The 14,836-nt window shown below is 38.8% G+C and overlaps 1 protein-coding gene across 4 annotated transcripts in view; it reads right to left on the bottom strand.

Moving 5' to 3' along the window:
* Positions 1-14,836, bottom strand: part of MAGI2 (membrane associated guanylate kinase, WW and PDZ domain containing 2) — a 710,849-nt gene that overhangs the window by 559,502 nt on the left and 136,511 nt on the right. The window lies entirely within an intron of this gene.

Below are 14,836 nucleotides of genomic sequence, written 5' to 3' on the forward strand. Positions count from 1 at the left end.
TATTTTCAAACAAACCAAAACAAACAGAGAACTGTGAATACTAAAATTTAAAAACCACTTTCAACACAAACCAGCCCACTGCTATTAGCAAACTTCACCCACTCATTTCTTGGCTTGTCTTCTGTTTGCTGATTAAGAACATAACAATACATAGCTTGAATTTTGCTCCCAGGGCTGGACTTTAAATAAGGTTTATGTTTAAGGTTCATGTACTTCTCTCTCTCTACTACCCAATTTCTTTGCTCTTCTATCTCAGGAATGAAGATAATGAGATCAGGCTGACCTGGCTGCCCAGGGAGGCAGCAGATTTGTCCCTTCTCTCACACCCTTGCCCTGCAGAAACATGTCACACCATTTCAGGCACCTCAGAGGGTCAGTGACCTGCAACTCTCCCCCAGTTCATCTTCTCCAAGCAAACTACAACAATACAGGCACTTTTGTGGCTGTACTGATCAAGCAGACACATGGGAGAAATTTCACAGCATGTAATGGTGGATTTACCCACCACCTTTCAGAACAGAAATTTCCACATCCAGTAATAGATTTTACTGTAAATAAAACACTCTCAGTCATACTGTTTGGGTATCTGGGATAGAAATATGGATGATGAAGAAAGGACAGCTACACAGATGGCAGATGATCTGTACATTCTCTACTTACACTGAGATTTATGGATGAGTGTATATTGTCCAGTCAACACTACTCCTTTTCCCTTCCTAAAAATAACAATTGCCAGAAGCAGCAAGGACCTTGGTAATAGACCAGAAAGTAAATTTTCAGGAAAGCTGGGAGGAACTGCCAGTGCCCTGAAGAGCATCATTAAATCATAACAAACTGGAAGTACACTTTAAAAAAATGCTTTCACCTAAGTTGAATATAAGAGGGAAGTGGAAGCAGGAAAATGATCTGTAATGAAAAAGAGAGTTCCTTATACATTTTGTTAAGGAAAAGAAATAACTGAACTGATAGTAGAAAAGAGCACAGGTATTTCCATGGTTCCACCATCTACCTGTCAAATATGTCAGCTGTCTCAGGCTATTGGAGGGAGGCCAAACATCTTACCAGGAGAACATAATCAACCAGATTTTCTTTCAGGTAAATTGGCACAACTGGGCAGCTGTGATCAGCATTAATCAGTACATTAACTCGTTAGGAACACAAAAGAGCAGCTTTTCAGTCTACAAATAAACACGTGCACCACAAGGGCCAGGATCTCCTTTCCAGCTTTAAGGCTTGAAAAGCATCCAAATGAAGAAGGGTCAGATAGGGAACAGCTCTTTGAAATGCCCTTTAAAAAAAATAAAATGTATATACTTCAAAACTGCAACTGTAAATTGTTGTAGTTTGTGCTGGCAGTTTGTGCTGGCTGGCAGACAGGATGGTTGGTGCATGTCCACACATCACAGGAGACATTAACCACTGGACAGAGTCCACATGGCAGCAATAAGGATAAACTGACAGATGGGGGATCCCCAAACCAACAAACAACCATGAGAGTTTAGTCTAAAAATAAGGTGACCAGTGAAGAGAGAGAGCATGAAAACAGTCTTCAATTACTCAAAAGGCTGCTGCCAAGAGTAAGAAAGTAATGTTTGGTAGAGAGAATTAGCAAATGATAGACCCAACATCTAAGAATGATTAATACGAGATGAGATTACTAAAGAGCTCACTTGAAAAGTTCCTCTGATGCCAAGCAGCACGCTGCAGCTGTTTCTGAATTGGTTTTGTTTCCTTCTGCCAGGTACTCTCTGAATGTTCCACACAGCTTCAGGGGGAGTTGTTAAGGTGATTTTTTTAAAAAAAAATAGATTATTTTTAGTATTGTTCCATGACTAGGGAAGTTCTCACTCTAACAGCATTGAGGCTGTAAGAGTGATGTAAGAAATTCATGCATTGACTTTCAGGAATGTCCAGTTAGCACTACTAAAAAATCAGTCATTATTTTCCCACAGTCCTCTAAAAGCTGTGTTTTATTTCTTAGCCAAAAAGTCACAACATTTATATAAACAAGCAGAATAAAAAAAAAAATCATCTCCATTTTCTTTATATCCATCATAATTTATATTTTATTTCTGCTCAGGACTTTCTAATCATATTTGAAGTTCAAAAACGTCCTAACAGAAGGAAGATTATCAAATGGAATATTTAAAGGAAATTTATACAGCATTGCAGACATTAGAAAAAAATCTTTTCTGGAAATCAGACAGCAGGATAAGGAGATCATCTTTTAAAGAGATACTATACTACATGTTTTAAAAATAATGCATTAATTTATTGAGACTTAGGGAAAAGAATCAAACTAATTTACAATGAGTGATAATTTTTATACCTAAATAAACATTTCATGCAGCTGTAGCTGTATATGCACAATTGTTGACTGTTTTCCAGCAGGTTAATATCTATTTGGGGAATCACAGAATGGTTGAGGTAGGCAGGGAACTCCAGAGGTCCTCCCACCCAACCCCTCTGCTCTAAGCAAAGTCACCTATAGCCATTTGCTCTGGGTCTTGAACAGCTCTTGGATATCTCCATGAGATGTGATTCCACAAGATCTCTGAGCTGTCCATGCCAAGTTTCCATCCATCCCAACAGTTTAAACAAAACAACAAAAAGTATTAATTCTTATGCATGAATGGATTTTCCTGTATTTTTTGTGCCTGTTGCCATTTGCTCTGTCTCTGAGCAGTCTGACTTTACCTTCTGTACAACCCATCTGATATTTGTACACACAAACAACATCCCACTGATCCCCCTCCTTCAGGGAGTTCCCACTTAAAGATAATATCAATCCCTTCTTTCCAGAGGGATGTTATGGAAGTCTATTCTAATCAGAGCATGAGGTCAGGGCCAGCACTTCGCCTGTCTGAAGAATCCAAGCACATGAGTGGCATGCTCCAGGAAAAATAGAGCCCTTTTAGGTCCCAGAATATGAGAAATATACAACAGGTATAAAACCATGGTTTGTTTTTTGTGCATTGCTGCACACCACAAAATGTACCAGCTGGTAGTCAGGGGTGGCTGTGAACATGATATATTCCAACCATGTTGTAGATGAGCACAGGGGAACACAGGACATTCAGTAAGGATACTACTGCTAGCCTCAGACGCCAATCTTCCTGAAATTAGTGGCCAAATACCCACTAACTCATTCAGGACAAAAATTTGTACCTAAGCCAGGCAGCTGGGAATAATGAACAGTGGAGGGAAAGTTCACATGTTTTAAGTGTCTGGATTTCAGAGTAATGTCTGTTCTTACATCTCTGCTCCAAAGGAGTCATCTCTGTTGAACCCACTAAAATCCACTCCTTTTTCTTTAATGATGGGATGTTCATGGATTTGCCCTCCAAATATGCCACAGATCACCTCCCTTCCTTCACTTTTAAAGACTCGCCCTCTCTGCCAGCAATTCTTCTGCTCCTGCAGTGTTTGTGCATGAGGGAGCAGGATTTCCTTTTGAAGAGCAATGAAATCAGTGAATTTCACTTTAATGTCTGCTAAATCTGTCTGGGATACACATCCAGCCTGCTCTTTCAGGGCAATGCACTTGACATTGAATAGGTTTCCAGAGGTTCAATAAAAATTCTGTTTCTAATATCCTAAATTACCTGGAGGCACTGAGACTGATAAACTGAACTTAGGTTGTGATTACAAGACACTGTCTTGATTTGCCAACATCCTTTGCCTGTGGTCAAGTTATTAATTCTGACCATTCTGTCTCATAACTTAGAGCTACCCCCAAAAAACCTGGAGTCAGAGAAACACTTCGAAAATATCTTCATGATGAGTTATTTTAAGGCAGTAATGAAAGAAAAACCAGACAGGGCAGGTTACCTGCTGCAGAAGTTTCAAACTGCAGCTCTTTGCTGCCCTCTCTAGATAAAAGCAGAAACTGGAAATTCGGGACAATGAAAATGGAATTGCAACTCCTTTCTAACTTTTACACCCTGGTTATTCGCTAAAGTGCATGCAGCATTACACTATTTCCAGTAAATTAAATAATCTCAGGCACTGGACTTCCCGCTTGCCTCCCCAAAAGACACATTTACCTTGGTCTGGTCCTTTAAGACGGATACTGAAATCATACAGAAAAGTGTCAAATCTCTGTGTACAATGACCTATGGAATGCATTCAGCATTAAAATGTGTATTTTGAAAAGGGAGAATTAAAAAGAGGAACCCACAGGAAATAAAGGATTGTTGTAGAGCTTTCCTAAAAAATATTTCTCTCCATGTACATCCTTCTTCTTTTCACTTTAATCCTAGTGCTGGTGGTGACTCCCTTTATTGCCTTGGGCAAATGAAATACTGCATCATCGGGGTGTTGTGAAATTATCATTTGTAAGGCATTTTGAAGCTAAAAAATGCTAAGGGTTATTATATATTATTACTGATGAAAGGCCTGTTAAAACAAATATGCAAACCTTCTCTTATCCTAAAACTTAAGACAGAAGTCTCAAATCCCGTAGGAAAAAGTACTCTATAGCCAGCCTTTCACTGCAACTCTTCTTTTCTTTGTGAGAACTGCCAAGGAAATAGCCACTTTCCTACAACTCAAACGGGATGCAAACAACCAGCAGACTGATGGCACTGAAAGATAAAACAAACTGAACCTGGACATGTTCTTACCCACCTCAGATGGATGTGCTTCTGACAACAGCACTTTTAATGCCAATTAATTGCTTTCTGGATCTGTCACCCACAGTTGCCCCATCATCACTGAATAACCCGTGACCAGATGAAGTAGAAAGAAGAAGGAATTCTGAATGTAGGGCACGTGCATTGTGAAGGTGTGAGAACAAATGGCCATTAAATCTATTTCTGGAACAACAGGGCTTTTTCCAGAAAACATCAGACTCCTGTAGCCTTCTGCACAGCAGGAGGAAAACAAAGTAGCCAAAAGTGCAGAAACACACGGAGCTCTGGAACTTTTCAGAGGGCTCATGTGCCCTTGGTGTGAGGGGCAATGCTGGCAGAAATGCCTTTGAGTTAGTAGTCTGTCTGAAGAAGAAAACATAGTTACCCATCTCTTTTCACACAAGTGTTTGACTTGTTTAGTGCTATGCCAAAGGATGGGGGTGATTTTGGGAAAGGATGACTTTTATTATTTAATGCTTGGATTTCTCTTTGGTGTCTGAGGGACAGAATTTCTAAATTCTAAGCTTCATGCAAATCTACTGCTATAATACATACTCTTGAAGCTTAATCCTATACACAAGACTGAATCCCACAGAATGCAGGAAACTGTTCCTCAGACTGCCTTTGCTGTGAACTACATTGTTCTGGCAGGAAAACTCAAAGAGCTTTCTGCTCCTCTCACCAGTGGCCAATTACCCACTGCACATACCACACAGCTCTACAAACCCACCTCAGAGTAGGTACACAATCCCGCCATTATAAATATTTTAAGAGGATAAATTTACACATCAGATATACAAAAGATACCTTATAAAAGACATTTTTTCTTAAGGAACATTCTTGCTACCACTGAGACAGGGGAACCATAGTGCTAATTAACACAATTCACTCACTGCTCTCTACAAGATTAAAATATCAAACACTCCTGACAAAGGCTTAACAGAGACTCAGTGCACAATGTTTTTCTAAACTTCTGCAATACGACTAAACAAGAATATAAGCTTGAAGGGCAACTACAGTTAGAGATTTCTAAAACTCACCTAAACAGCAGCATAGTGTTGTATGATACCTCATTGCCTTTCTACAGAAAACACGAAAAGAATGGGTAGAGCCTCTTAAAACAGACTTCTCCCCACCTTCAAGCTAAACTGTACCAGTCTATCAGCTGTACTGGGTTTGATCTTATTCTGAAACCATTGCAGGGGAACTTATCATTATGAAACTGTATAGTCACCAAAACATCGATAATTCTAATTTGTAAAATTCTTGTGAGAATCAGATAAACCAGTCTTAAGTTGAAAATGCAGTCCTACAGGTTTTCGTATGCTATTAATCTGAAGCATTTCAAGATTGATTACTCAAAAAGAAAAGGAAATGAGAGAGTGACTTTTCTTGCTTTCATTTTAATTTTTTTCAGGGATAAATAGTGAATTTAACCTGCAATTATTTAATAATTTTTCCCAGAAAATCATATTCATATAAAGCTTCTTATGGAAAAAAAAATACCAAAATCAGAAAAGGCAGTATTTAGGTCATTAGCATATGCCAAGCAGAGTCAAGGAATAACTCAGGGGCAAGATTAAACAAGGCCCTTTAAAAGTCCTTATCACGATGATAAAATATGGTTAGCTGTGCCCACAGTGATCTGGTGAATAAAGACAATTAGCTATTAATGCAAAATTCAAAAGAACTCTTGAAATACCTGGATATTTCAGTCATCAGATACCAGTTAGTCAAGGATGCTGCCCATGAAAAAAGAATGCCAGATTTCCTGCTTTTGTGGCTTTTTTCCACTCACTGTAATCCAGCCACACTGGGCTGTGCTTGCAGGGCTTCTTCCATTACAATCTCCCCTGCTCTGGGTCATTCTTATCCCAAAGCTATTTCCAGAAAGCTCCAGAAAGGCAAACACTGCACAGTGCCTGCAGGGAATTGCTGGAGATGGGTAGGTGGCTACCATCCTTCTTTGGGAGATCAGCTTTTCCAGAGCAGAGGCAGCCAGCTCAGCACGGAGTTACTGCTGCTCAATATTTGCTTCAAATCCTCACATCATTCTGGATCTAATCCTGAGTCTCTTTCCGCATTGTTCTCTGCCTCCTCCAAACCTGTCCCTGCTCTCCCTGCTTGACTCCACTTGCTGCATGGATGTTCTGTGTGCCAGACCTTGTGCCCTGCCTCACCCGCAGCAAATCTTTCTTATCTCTGCTATTCATTATCCTGGCTACATGCCCAAAGCCTAAACCTAAGGTTTCACTGTGAGTAGCCTCATCATCAGAGTTTCACTAGCTTAGACTTCTTGGCTGGAAAGATCTTCAGGATATAGCAAGAGCACTAATAATCATGGTCTAAATTCAGCTTGCTACAAATGGGATAGTCTTGACTTAGTAGGCACTGGCAAAGGTTTGATTGCTAGGAAAGCCAAGGAATATGAAACATTTCTCTGGAAGTGCAGCTGACCTTTGAAATGTTTCTTCCCAAGAGAAATTTCAATAGAGAACAGCCAGAACAGCAGTTTCCTTTTCAAAAAGAATGCCCTGCATGTTTTAGGACTACATGACAATGGGATAGTTTTAGATCTGAAGGAATCCCAAGGGTTTAGAAATTTCTCGGTCTTTCTCTGGCAACTCTAAGACAGAATAAGAAAAAATCTCCTTCTTGGGCATGTGTTACATAATTTACCCAAAGGGCCATGGCATTTCTTAAGCTTTATTATTCATCCTCTCAGTGCTATTTCCTATGTTTCCCTGGAGAGAATTAAATAAGAAAATCCCAAACTATTTTGGGCCTGATTCTCTGCACTTTTGAGCCGAATGTAGCAATTGAAGCCTGTTTCTTACATCTGCTCCCACTAGTTTGAGTGATTACAGAACATTTACATGGAGAATCATCATGCTCTTACGGGCTACACTTGTAACCTATGCACACTCTGCCATGATGTAAAAACCTCTTTCTTAGACATTTATTTCCTTGAATTGTCCTCTCCACACAGGGAAGTCATTAAGATCTGAAATTCCACTACAGTACTCTAAGCAGCAAAATCCTAGAGGTGCTTAAAAATTAATTTTTACAATTAATTTTTAAAGCAAATATTCCTTTTAAAAATAATTCCAAACCAAGGTTTCTTCTAAAAAGCACACACTGAGCATCACTTTACCTACTGCATGCACTCCACAGGGCTATGTACATTGTCACACAGCTAACCACAGGCCTTCTCTCTGATAAAAGCAAACTTGGAAATTAAACCTCCATTACAGTCTGCACTTCTCAAAGATCAGAAGAATGGCCTTATAAAAGTCTTTTCCTGGGGATGAGGCTGGGGTAGAGAGGCTCAGTATGAGCTAGAATGTCTTAATACTTGCATTTGTCAGTGCAGGTGGCTTTAGGCTATGAATTGATCCAAGACATTACTGTTATTACAAAAGCAAACAAAATTATGCCTCTGTGTACAAATATCAGAAAGATGATGTAAAGAATGATGTACAATTCTTTACATCAAGAATTGTAGGACAGTTTGGGTTGGAAGGGATCTCAAAGATCGTGTTGTTCCACACTCCTGCCTCGGGCAGGGACACCTTCCCCTACACCAGGTTGCTCCAAGCCCCACCCAAACTGGCCTTGAACACTTCCAGGGATGGGGCAGCCACAGCTTCTCTGGACAACCTGTACCTGTGTCTTGCCACCATCCCAGGAAAGAATTTCTCCCTAACATCTAATGTAAACCTTGACATACCGGCCACACTTGATGCAGTCCAGTATCTCTTTGGCTTTCTGGGGTGCCAGTGCACACTGCCAGGTCACACTGAGCTTCTCATCAACCAAAAATAGACTTAAAAAGTGGTGAGAGCAAATGCAAAAAAAATGAAATTTTGGCACTGATTTCTATGAGGGAACGAACAGAATATTTGACGCAGTTAAATATCTTCCCCAATTTAAATTTTATGTTGTGGCTTCAAAACCAATTAGACTATGCTACAGTCTGATGATTTGCCAAACTATCCTTTCTAAAATAAAAGTAGTTTTTGACTAACAGAGGGAAAAGAAAACTGCAATTATGGCATTTATTTTCATTTTTATAGCGTAGTGTATCTAGGGCCGCACCTCAATAAAACCATTTAAGCATATTTGTAAATTCATGGACACAAGAAGCTTCTACCAAATCACTCTTCCAAAATAATGGCTTTTCCAATTACTCACCCGAGACTAAAAAGTAACTTAATGGGTGCACTTGTTCACGACAAGAAACACACACACACACATATATATATGCACAAATTTCTGTCATTCTGCCATAAAAAATCCTAAATTAAATCAAACATAAGCTCATCTCCCAGGGGAGGAAAACAGCAGTGCCACAACATCAGCATATAGTGGGAATAAGCCAATAGAGGTCAGCAGTACATAAGAGAAATAACTTTTTAAGAGCAGCCCATCAATTAGACTGACTCACAGTCATAAAAATTCTTAACTGATATTTGGTGGATTTTTTTTCTGACAAAAATGGAGCTTTTTCATAACAAAATGCATTTTCCTTTTTTGGAAACCATGAGTATTTCCTCACTCATGATGCCCATCACAGAGCTTCACAGTTTGACTCCTGCTCCTTTTGTAAGCTCTTACACTGTGTCATTCCTTGGATGTTGGCCATACACTGGTTAAATTTTTAGTTACATATCTGAGAATTTCATTGCCAGAGAGCTTAGTCTGGTACAAAAACAGTTACTCACTTGGGCAACTCAGACTTCATTTACTTTTCTTTAGAAAATAATTTTTTTCAACCAGAGAAATTTGGCTTTTCCCTTTTTGGTAAATTTAGTATTTTTTAATCTGTCTTTCGAATTGTGTCATACATTAGATTTTTTAAGGTTAAAATAATCTTTATTCTTCATCTTGTCTTTCACCATGCATGTCTGCTTCTTGCAGATAAGGTTTTTTGATAAACACCTGAACTCTGACTATGAAGGTTTAGAGATGTTTTAAATTTTTTAAATAATTTTGAGAAAAAATAAAGTTTAAAAATATTCAGACATGGTCAAACACAACAATAATTCTGCTTTAATTCAACTGTAATGCTCATTTATATCTTATGAATAACAAAATTGTGAGAGAAAAATCCCTTATAATGGATAGCCACTAGAAAAATACTGCATTGTATTTGTCCAAACAACTGGCTGCCTTTAGTCTGGCAATCACAGATCATAGTTAACAAAAGCTGTATTAAGCTTGGAAAATAACCAAGGCAGCATGAAAAACAACAGTTTAAAACAAAACCTTTAAATAAGGCAGAGAAATAATTACTTTTTTGGTGGGTAAGACTGTTACAAACTAATTTGCCACCTGCTATCATAGAACAAGTCTTGTTCATCTTAAAAAGGAGGTAGTTAGATATGTGACTGTACAAGTCAGCACATCTTTTAACTTGATGAGGGATAGGAGTACCCAACAAAGCAACTGCAGAATGAAAGCTTCCTGCTTCCTAATTTACTACACACACATTACCTGTTAATACTTCAGAAATAAAGTAGGGGATATTTATTTAAAAAGCAGGATCCAAGAGGTCCTGTAAGAATTCTGTACTTTTTACAAATTTTAAATTTTAAAGTTTTCTTCCTTTAAAGCAAATCATTTTCTTAGCCTTTTCTCTGTATACAAGCTTATATGTAACTTATTAGAAAATGAAATCCTATAGGTTCCAGCAGATATCTTACATGCATAACAGACACTGATCTCCTGAATGAACATCAGCTTCCACAGAAACAATGGCTGATGATGCCAGAGTATCCCAGGGAACTGATGGATAAACTTCCATTTGGTCCACATGCTCTGCACGACTTTGAAATCCAAAGATTTCTCTCTTTAACTTTCAGAGCACAAGGACAGTTGGAAAGATTGTCGTGATGCTCTGTGTGCATTGCTCTCATCTCCAAGGAATTTAACACACTGACAAAACAACTCTAGAGTCTGTGGTCTTGGGTAAACTACACACCAGGCAGGGGCAAGGAATCAATACCAAAGTAACTTTAGTCAGGCCTTGACCATTGATGTTTTCCTACCATTTTGCATAAAACATGCAGCCACGGCTGAGTTGTGAGAAGAATCATTTCCAGGCTGATTCTCCCCAGCTCAGAGAAGGCAGGACAGGCTTTACTCCTGTCTTTTATGTACCTGTAACTTCACTGACCTCATGCCTAATATACCCCAGCTTAAGATCAGAATCAGAGCCACAGTGTCTGGTCTTTCCATAATGGAGCTGTAATGACAGTCATTTAGAAAACATTTGCAATTATGAACTGAAACCAGCAGCCTTTATCCAGGTGATACCTTACGCTAACTTCAGTGATTGATTTCCGTAGTAGTTTTAGCAAAAATTGCAAGTTTGGTTAGTATAGTACAAAACTTTTCATTTTTAAATTGAATATAGGCAACAGAATTCAGCTGTACATAAAAACATCCATAATCTTTCATAAACAAACATCCTTTGATTATTAGCAGGAGTGCAGGTTCTCTGTGCTTACAGTGTAAGTACCACAACCATTTAATCTTGGCTACATTCATTCAAATAGGTCTTTAGAATAATTAGACTCAGTTACAATTTGAACTCAGCTATTCTCTGGAGTTTTGAGAGTTTTGAGAACATTACCTTCTTTTTTTTTTTTTTTTTTTTTTTTTTTTTGAATTTGGAGAGTGATTTCACATGCTGGGGAGGAAAATCTAAGAAAAAAAGAATTTAAAAGCTTGTCGCCCCCCCGGTAGTCAGCAGAATAAAGTTTTGCAGATTTTGTTGTTCACTGGTTTCCTCTGATTTTTTTTCCAGAAAATTTTCACAAAAATTTTGTCAGCCTATCAGCAGGGAAATAACATTTAAAATTCTAGTTTTATCATAGCTTACATTTAGTTTAGCTAAATATTTCATTACTTATGAAAATACTATTGAGGTATTAACTTCTAATTTGTGATGTACAGTGTTGTCTCAAACTCAGAAGGATAAAATTAGGTGGTTTTTTTTGAGGGAAGTTTATAGAGAACCAAACAGCCACATCTTTCTACATCTAAGTACGCAGATAGAGTGAAGTGCTGTTGCATTAAATGTAGTATCTTGAGACCACCTCAACTATCAGAGCCAAATTTTCAGGGAGAGGCAATATCTTTTATGAGATACAGTTGCTCAGAAGCACATATATTACCTCTAACTGTGTAGGTTGTCCATGATTCAGGATGTGCTCCCAGTTGAACACAAACACCCCCAATTGGGAAGTCCCTCCCACACGTCCGGAGGCAGTGGGACTTCATGGCAGTGACTTGTCACACCCTTGTCACACCACGGGCTCTCTCCAGCCATGGCTCACACTTCCAGCTCTTCTAGCCTGATGCCACTTGTCCTCAAACTCTTTTCTCTTCTAAGAGCAAACACTGAGCCTTTGAGATATTTCCTGCATGTACCAGTTTTCTCAGGAGGGTGTTTTTATGGGGGATCCTCTGTACCTGAAGAGCCCTTCCTTCTGCTCTGCACAGTCACCAGAATAAACAAGTAGAAAAACAATATGGATATACAAGGCAGGAGAATTTTAGCAAGAACATTATAAATGTTCCAGAACAGATCTTCCAGATACTTTTGCCTACAGTCACAATCCTGACAGAGATTAGGTTTCTTTTATGGATCACCCATATGCAGGGAGTCCTAGCCTTTAAGTACCAGACCTTCTTGACACAAAAACTTGACAAAGGAAATAGTGTTTGGTATAATGAACTTCAGAGACTCCAAACTCCTGAAAACATTCAAGGCCAGGTTGGACAGGGCTCTGAGCAACCCAATCTAGTTGAACATGTCCCTGTTCATGGCAGGAGGATTGGACTAGATGGGCCTTTATAGGTCCCTTCCAACTCAAACCATTCCGTGGTTCTATAAACACTGTTCACAAAACACAGCTAAAATTTGCAAAGTTTAGCAAAGCCCTGTGATGTGAGCTGGGCCATGGAGGGGTTGCTGGACCTGAGAACACTCTAATGCCTCCCAGAGCTGAGTGTTTGGTTTGAATTGCTAAGAGCAAATCCACTCACATTGCTTGGGTCTATGCAAAATATTCAAGGAGCATAGTAATACCAGATCTGAGAAACAGCATTCATTTCCTCTTCCTCCTCTACAAATAAATTGCAAGTAATAAAAATCAATATTATTTTGCTTAGATTTCTTCCTCTCCCCCTGCACTGCCACAGAGCTGTTTTTCCGACACCTATGGGAGGGTATGTCCTTGTTTGGATTGCAGGGAATCCCATAATCTCACAGGTGAATGCATCCTAATGAAGTAGAAAGATCTACATAATCCTTGCTTGCAGAGCAGCATCATTTATAATACAGAAAATTCCTATTGTAATTTTCTTCTTGACATGCTACACTCTCACTTCAAATTTCTTGAATTCAAGGAGGGCTTTTTTTTTTATTTTTACCATAACTATTTATTTCAACTTCAACTAATTTTTTTCTTAGCATTTACTCCAGTATTTCATGCTCTGTTTGAGAGAAGTAATTGGTTCATTCCTTGAGGGAAAAAGCAAAACACAAGCAAATACAATTTCTGCACACAACATGCACACACATTTTTGCTTCAAAGAAAAAATAAATAGCCTTTACACCCTCTAAATATTAAAACCACAAAAGTCTTTGCCCAAGTGAATATAATGTTAATTGTATTAGATTTATGGTATTCTTATACCACACTTTAATAGTGTTTCTTACCAAGCAAGAAGAGAGCTTAGCTACACTAAGTAAATAATATCAGCTACTGCAAGGCAAAAAAATGCTATTCTAGTTACAGCAATGGACTAAGATTAATAAGGCCTTAAATTCCAGATTCTGTCAGTGTCTTGCTATGTGACATTAAAAAAGATACATCTTCATGCCCTGCCTTTAGTTCCCTTCTATAAAACAGGAAAGTAAGAACTGTAAAACTATTGGACAGAATAACATTCTGGTTTTGTGCTGAATCACTGGCTTGTATAGTGTGGCCATAATTGGTTAGGGTTTATCTGCCATACTGTAACAACTAATAAATGACAGCAATCTATGCCTTCATGAACAGAAATATCTCCACAAAGACCAAACAGCTCCACTGCACATTATTTAAGAAGCTGAGTTAAAAGAGTGCCATGCCAATACCAAGAAATGCAAGAAGCAGGAGTAGCAGCCCAAGAATGAGGGGAGGCAGTGCAGAGAAACACTGACCACATTGGCTGAGAATTTTATTCAGGTCACTAAAACATCTGTATCCCTTCCCACTGCTGCTGCTGGCTGGGAGGGAGGATTTTGCTACCCAAGGAAGGAACTGCCCTGCCCAGGAAGTGGTGCACACTCCCAGGTACCCATCACCCTGCCTCCATCAGACCCTACCCCTGGGGCAGCGGCAGCAATTCAGCTGGGCACTTCTGCATGGCCTTGAACTGCTTCATGTTTCCTCCACCTCCTGCACCATCTCTGAGCAGTTTCTACTAAAACTGATACCTTCGTTCCTCAGAGGTGAACCTAAAGAGTAGGAAATGCACTGATCTCTAATACGTGTAGTCTACAGGCATCGTGTAAAATCGGTGCGTGGTGCCTTGGTTGTGGATTTAATGTAAAGTGAGAAATGCTACTCAAACAAAATTAGTCATGTACAAAATCCTGGGAATGTTTCACACCTGTTTTACTCTTCATAAAAACGTAGATAAATCACTGTCAATGCTTTCTATATTAATGTTTGCTTATGGATTATATTTCCAGCTAAAATTGCACTCCTCTGCCGCCAGGTATGATACCACATCTGATGTGGAGGGAAAAGGCTAATAGCCAATTTATTTTCTTTACAACGTGCTTTACTAATCTCAAGTAATCTGGAGGGAGAGAAGACTATAATGGATATGAGTGCCACAGATTATATTTGTTAGGTAATTTTTCAAAAGTGCTTAAATACGCACAAGAGTTCATAAAAGCTTCAGAAAAGATAATAGCACTCCAAAGTATTAAAAGGAGTAAGAGAACAAGCAGTGGAACACATACAGTGCAATTAATTAATTGCTTTGCACTCTTTGTGGTTGTTCCTCCTATCAAAATCTCCAGCAGTAGCCAGGATGAGTAGAGTAATTAATCTTTTTTACCATCTGAGATCAGCATGATTACTGGACACACCTTTTAAGTGAAAATCTAGTCTGACATCCTGACCCTAATTACTCAT

This window comes from Sylvia atricapilla, chromosome 5 (assembly GCF_009819655.1).
Source record: "Sylvia atricapilla isolate bSylAtr1 chromosome 5, bSylAtr1.pri, whole genome shotgun sequence".
In the NCBI taxonomy this organism is placed as follows: Eukaryota; Metazoa; Chordata; class Aves; order Passeriformes; family Sylviidae; genus Sylvia; species Sylvia atricapilla.